General features: G+C 37.0%; 1 long non-coding RNA gene across 1 annotated transcript; it reads right to left on the bottom strand.

Annotated features, from left to right (window-relative positions):
* Positions 1-2,082: 2,082 nt before the first annotated feature.
* Positions 2,083-5,304, bottom strand: LOC117619792. Its single transcript, XR_004584616.1, has 3 exons — positions 5,035-5,304; positions 2,559-2,654; positions 2,083-2,428 (listed from the first exon to the last, which is right to left on the bottom strand). It is a non-coding gene; the product is annotated as an uncharacterized LOC117619792 (long non-coding RNA).
* Positions 5,305-6,174: the final 870 nt, after the last annotated feature.

Consider the following 6,174-nt stretch of genomic DNA (forward strand, 5'->3'; position numbering starts at 1 on the left):
TTGTTCAGTTATGAAAGATCTGAGTACAGAGTTTTTATACGCGTTTGATTTCAGTACTTTTATGAAAGCTTTGAATTCAGTGGTTTTTGTATGAAACCTTCAAGCTTGAATATGACTGATATAGAATGCCTTGAGTTGACTATGCGTGATGTAGAAAGTAAGTATTCAGTTTTATTTAGTTAAATTTCTTTTTTTTACAATGGGGGATATTATGTTTATGAGAATTGCTTTGAAGAACATTATTTTTTGGTCCACTCACATTTTTCAAACTGTTTTTCGCCCCCAGGCCATAGAGGTACGCGGGATCCACCACCTGGCCAGTCATAGCTTCCGCACCACCAAGTAAGGGAGAGTTGTAGAAAATCCTTGCAAACTTGAAAACCCTAGAAAATGCTCTGATATCTTGTTGAACATAAGGAACTGAGGTTGGAATCTGTTTATTGGCTTAGTCTGGCTGTTGGTAGGATTTCTGAGACTGTTTGGCAGGTGGAAAACTTTGGGTATGGTCAAAATACAGGGGAGACTCTGCCGAATTTTTGGCAGAAGTCGGAAGAAAATTTTAAAAGAATTGTGTAAGGAAAGGGTAAAAAGGTCATTTGTGCTCGACATTCGCCAGGTGTCGGACACGCACAGGACTTGGCTCGAATTCCAAAGTAAAAATTGGGTCGGGTCCTGTCAATACCCATCGTCATATCCCAAATCTTTAGCCATTCCAAATAGCTCTAACATGGACATATAGTCAACCTCACAGTAATCAAACCAACTGACTTCACCACCCAAATAAGATCATTGACTGTCCTTTCTATTTTTAACTAGTTTACCTCCATGGAAAAACTTAAATATGACAACCTCATCAGCATCTTTATCTGCGTAAGAGGAAGATTCACTTAACAAATGGAAAAAAAACACACAAAGAGAAAACAAGGACCACACAAGGATAATATAAGGAACACCCAAGGACCACATAAGGTATATTGGGGCCAGCACAGAGTAAAAAAGTATATGAAAAAACAAAACAAAATCCAGCAACACACCAGACTAGGAACATGCAAGGACCACACAATGACCACACCAGGACCACCACAGAGTCAAAAAGTATACAAAAAACAAAAACAAAATCCTAACAACAGTTCAATGCACATGCCAAAATCAAGAAAATCGAGTAAGAATGGGTCCACTTACATATGGGTTGACAACCTCCAGATTCTCTAAGCACCACCATCTTCACACTTTCTAGCCTTAAAGTCTAACGCCAAACCCCTAATTTCTTCTCCAGCTTCTCCCAAAATCGAACCCACCCTCAGATTTTCACAAACCCTAAGCCCTCTTCTCCTATTTCCCCTTCTCACCCAATTTCCCCCTTTGTTTGAACTGAGAAACCCTTATTCGAAGAGAGATTAAAGGTTAAAACGAAGTGGGACCCAACGCTCGTAACGGAACGGCTAAAAAACTGACGGAATGGGTAACGTAAGACGGTTTTTAAAAAGTTAGAGGGTACTTTGAGACGTTTTCAAACACAGATGGTAATCTGAGACAAAGTTAAAAGCACAGAGGGCATGTACATAAATAAGCCTTTTTCTTTTATAAAAATCATGCCGAGTTTTGTCAGGATGGGGAAGCCGCTAAGCCGCCTCCCCCTAAACTTTTAGTCATGTGGAGTATTGCGATAAATGCAAAAATAAAAGTACAAGAGTTTGAAAGTTTTCAATTGACTGAATCCAATATTTACATTTTAAATTTTCTTTCTTTGGGCAGTTGGGACTGTGCCATCGCTGTTGTTGAAGTTGTGAAATTTGGCTTTGGATCTTCTGTCAATTTCTTCAGAAAACCCACATCAGCTATGTTTCCGGAAGTAGGTACTGGTAGAGTTTTAATTAGCAACTCTTCTTCACTCTACTCAGGCTCTGACCTTTTGTTGATTCACGAGAAATTACTCTTATGAATTTGTTTTCCATTCATTTATCAAGAAACACATTTTTCAAGTGTCTACATTGCATTACAAGGCAGACGGATATTACAATGTTTTATCTCAATCCCAAAAGAAAAAAAGGTTTAGTATAAGAGTTCCTGATTGCCCAAAGTCGTAAAGGCAGAGCCTCTGATTTTTTATTTTTTATTTTTCTATGGATTTCATGTTACACCTCAAAGCTATGCCAAAATTCACAACTTAGAAAGAAAATTCGAATCTAACTGGATGATTAGGAAATTGGGGTGAGTAACCTCCTCCCCTCTAGTTTAGACTATCGCTTGTACTAAAAAAAATAGTGTAAAAAATTATTTTAGTTATCTAAAAGCGGTTTTAGCCCTTCCAAAAATTTGAACCAAACATGCTAAAAATATCGATGCAAAGCTGAAGCAGAAAAGGGGAAATTCAATTTGCATTTGCGGTAGATATGCAAAATCATAAGAGGGAGCCAGAGCCTTGCCGCTGCCATACAAAAGAAAAGCAAATCCGATATCAGGTAAATTAAATGTATACATCAAATAGAGGGACACAATCGCTACTCCTCCATACACTAGTAAAACAAATAAAAGGAATATAATTACAATTATCAAACCTTAACATAAGCGTCTACCATGTACATTAGATATGAGGAATGATTCAGGACTGCTTTCCTTGTTCCTTCCGAGCCCTAAAGATCTTTAACAATGTCCTGCAAAGCCAAAATTTGAGATTAGCAAGACATGACAAAATGCACAGTTTAAGAATATCACATCAGGAGGTGTCATAAAATGAAAGAATAAGTGACCTGGTACGCTAAAAAGTTCACAGCTTAGGATAATAAAACTACTGAAAGCAGCATATGCCAAATCATGTATTGGCTACTACCCTTCAAGGGCAAGCACAAGTGGCAGATCCAGGAAGTTTCTTTCCCGGAGAAAAATACACTACTACTAATAGTGAAGATAAGTCGACTCTTAAATGTCAAAAAACACATCATATAAACATATCCATGCACAAATTAGATACTACAAAATCTAAACCTTCTACCTAATTCTCTACTGCACGACACAAAGAGAATAATGAGAAGCGTGAGTCGAGAGAACCAGAAGAATAACATAAGTAGAGGGGTAGAGGTTGACCCACTTCCCCTGCCTTAGTCTTCTTTGAGACATTTTATCAACATCTTGCCATCATTCCACAAAATGTTTTATGAAAACTTGGCACACAGATAGGTAAACAACATGACTAAGTGAAGGCAAGTGCCTTCACTGGACCCTTAATGGATCCGCTAGTACAAGTACTCTAAAACGGAGAATTGTCTCACAATATGAACCACAGGAGCAAAGAGTCACATTTATGAAGAACATTCATTTTACTACAAATGAAAATTGAACGAAATACCTTCCAAAATCAGTAGGTAAGGTAACCACATTGAGTTTAGAGAAATTTTACAATTCACCCCTGAATTATATAGGCCACAGTAAATTTCCCCCCTGAATTATTCTTTTGGAAATTTTGGGACTTCTAACTATTTTAATTAGCCAATTTATCCCCACCGTCAAATTTCTAAACATTCCATCCAATTTGCCACCCAATTATGTCACCTGTAACACTTCTGAAGATAAATTGTTCTTTTCAACACCAACTTGTAACTGATTCTGAAGTGTTGGTGTGTAAAAGATCTTAAATACTTCAAAATCAGTTCAACCCTGGCTTGAAAAGACCAATTGGCTCTATAAAGTGTCACAAGTGCCCATCGAGTGACACTATTAGATCAAAATCGGATGAAATGTGTAGAAACTTAATGGTGGGGGTTTAAATTGGCTAATTAAAATAGTCTAGGCCCAAAGTTTCTTAAAAAACTAATTAAGGAGTCATCGACAATGACCATATAATGTAGGGGGCAAAATTTGCAAAAAAGCCTTTGCGTTTATATCCAAATCCTAACAGCTTCTATCGTTGAAGAAAATGAAATGTCCCAAATTTTCCAGTCATAGAAGCTCAAAGTAAAGACCGAATATCCCTTTATCCCCATAACACCTTTCCTCCCTCCCCACTATGATTCTCAAAAATCAACTAATGAGTCCAAATTACACAAACACAGTTAGCACAAGGCAGTTTCCTTAAACTTTGACCTACTTAACTCCATGGGTCTCACAAAAAATGAACTACATGCAGTTGTGATTACCCAACACATTATGCACCACTGGGGAGAAAGACCTGCATTGGATCTTTTCCTTTGAATTCACAAGCATTAACCATACAATGAACAAGTATCAAAGCAAAAATGGGTATATTAGGAGGTATTTAGAGGGTTGAAAGAGATTGATTTTCACACAACACTCTAAATAGGATTTACATGAAGAAGAAAAAAAAAAACCCCATAAAAGGAAACACTCAATGAGATACATTCAGGAAGAACACTGGGCAAAATACAATGAGAAAATCAGTATGTGACACCATTAAGTTCATACCCAGCCCAAACAGCTTGTATCCCAAAAATTTCCCATAATATAGACCTGTCAGTTTCAAACTCATAAATCATAAAGATTAGAACCTCAGAGCCATCATCCATCCATCAAATGGAAAATAGTTGAGGATATGCACCACATCTATTCCTCAATTGAAAAATTGACTCACCAGACCACGAATCGCATGCTTTGAACCAAATTTAAAAACTTAAACTTTATTAATCATACAGTTGGATTCCAATTTGCTTTCTAGGTTGTAAATTGAGGCATAGCTTTGAGAAGGTGAAACATGAAATACATAGAAAATAAAAATAAAATAAATCTGAAGGTAGGTAAAAGCATCAGCTCTGCCTGTAAGGATACGGCTTTGGGGAATCAGGAATTCTTATACTAGAATATTTTCAAAAGATCCAACGCCAAATATCGCAACATCAACAACCAAGTAGCCAGATACGGGAAAATCAAACAAATTCAACTGAAACAAATTCATGATATGACACGAAATGAAAGAAGAGGTTTTCAATCAACAAATCAAACTATTTTGTCATGATATGGGAAAATCAAACAAATTCAACTGAAACAGAAAAAATTAAATTGTAGCCAAAGCTAGTTCCTTACTTTATTTCAATCCCAAGACAAGTCGGAGTTCGTTCTTGCGGATTGCGAGGGCTTGGTGGCATAAAATTAGCACCAGCAGGGGGGCCATACTCTCTGCGTTCAACTGTATCAGTATGGTTGAAGTAAACTTTGCGTGGTTCAATGCCGCTTGAATTCGGCCCAAAGCAATCCCGAGCACTAGGCATTCTACAAACATGCGCATCATCTGCTGCCATAAAGAGATCTGTGTTCTTTTTCTTCAAAAACAGAAATTTCAGAGGAAAAAAAAAACATGGGTATAGAATAGAACCTTTGGATTTGGTAAGGGGANTGTCGTTTTCAAGAAGGCCTTTGGATCTGGTCATGTGATGTCGTTTTCAAGAAGGCAAATACGGTCTTTTTTATTTTAAATTTAGTATTTTAAACCAACAGCCCCGATCTCTTGGACTACAGGGCCCAAAAGATTGTGATTACTCACCGTTCGATATTAATTCAATAGTTCAAAGAAGTTTCTTAAAAGAAGTGCAAGAGCGAGTGAACCGTTGAATTTACATCCAACGGTGAGTGACCACAAATCTCTTGGACCCCTGTAGTCCAAGAGATCGGGATTGTTTAAACCAAATCGCACGCCAAATAGTCCTTTGGTGTTTGTACCAAATTTAGCGAAAATTTTAGGACAAACTACAGTAAACCCTCCCAACCTATAGGGTCATTTACGAGTTCATATCCGATTTTGAGGACATTTATCAGTATATAGTCAACGTCACAAAAATCCTACAATTTGCCCCTTCTGTTAGCCAAATCGGTTATCTGCCTACATGACATTTGTGGGACCCATTTTTTAAATGACGTTGGGTTCCACGTGGACAAAAAATTAATAAAAAAATTATTTTTTAAATTATTGTAATAAATTAAACATATTAAATAAAAAAATAAAAAATAAAAATAGAAAACCCTACCCAAATTCCCTCTCCCGATTTCCTCCCCCTTCCTCCCAATTTCTTTCCCCTAGATTTCTTCCCCCACCCAGATTTAATTCACCATAATTATTCTAAAAATTCATGTATGTGATTAACAACCAATCCCAGATTATAAGGGGTTCCTTTTATAGCCATTAGATGAATCCAAGGGCTGGGGAGAATTGAGATAAAGTTTCACAAT

The sequence above is a fragment of the Prunus dulcis genome, chromosome 2, assembly GCF_902201215.1.
Source record: "Prunus dulcis chromosome 2, ALMONDv2, whole genome shotgun sequence".
NCBI classification, from domain to species: Eukaryota; Viridiplantae; Streptophyta; class Magnoliopsida; order Rosales; family Rosaceae; genus Prunus; species Prunus dulcis.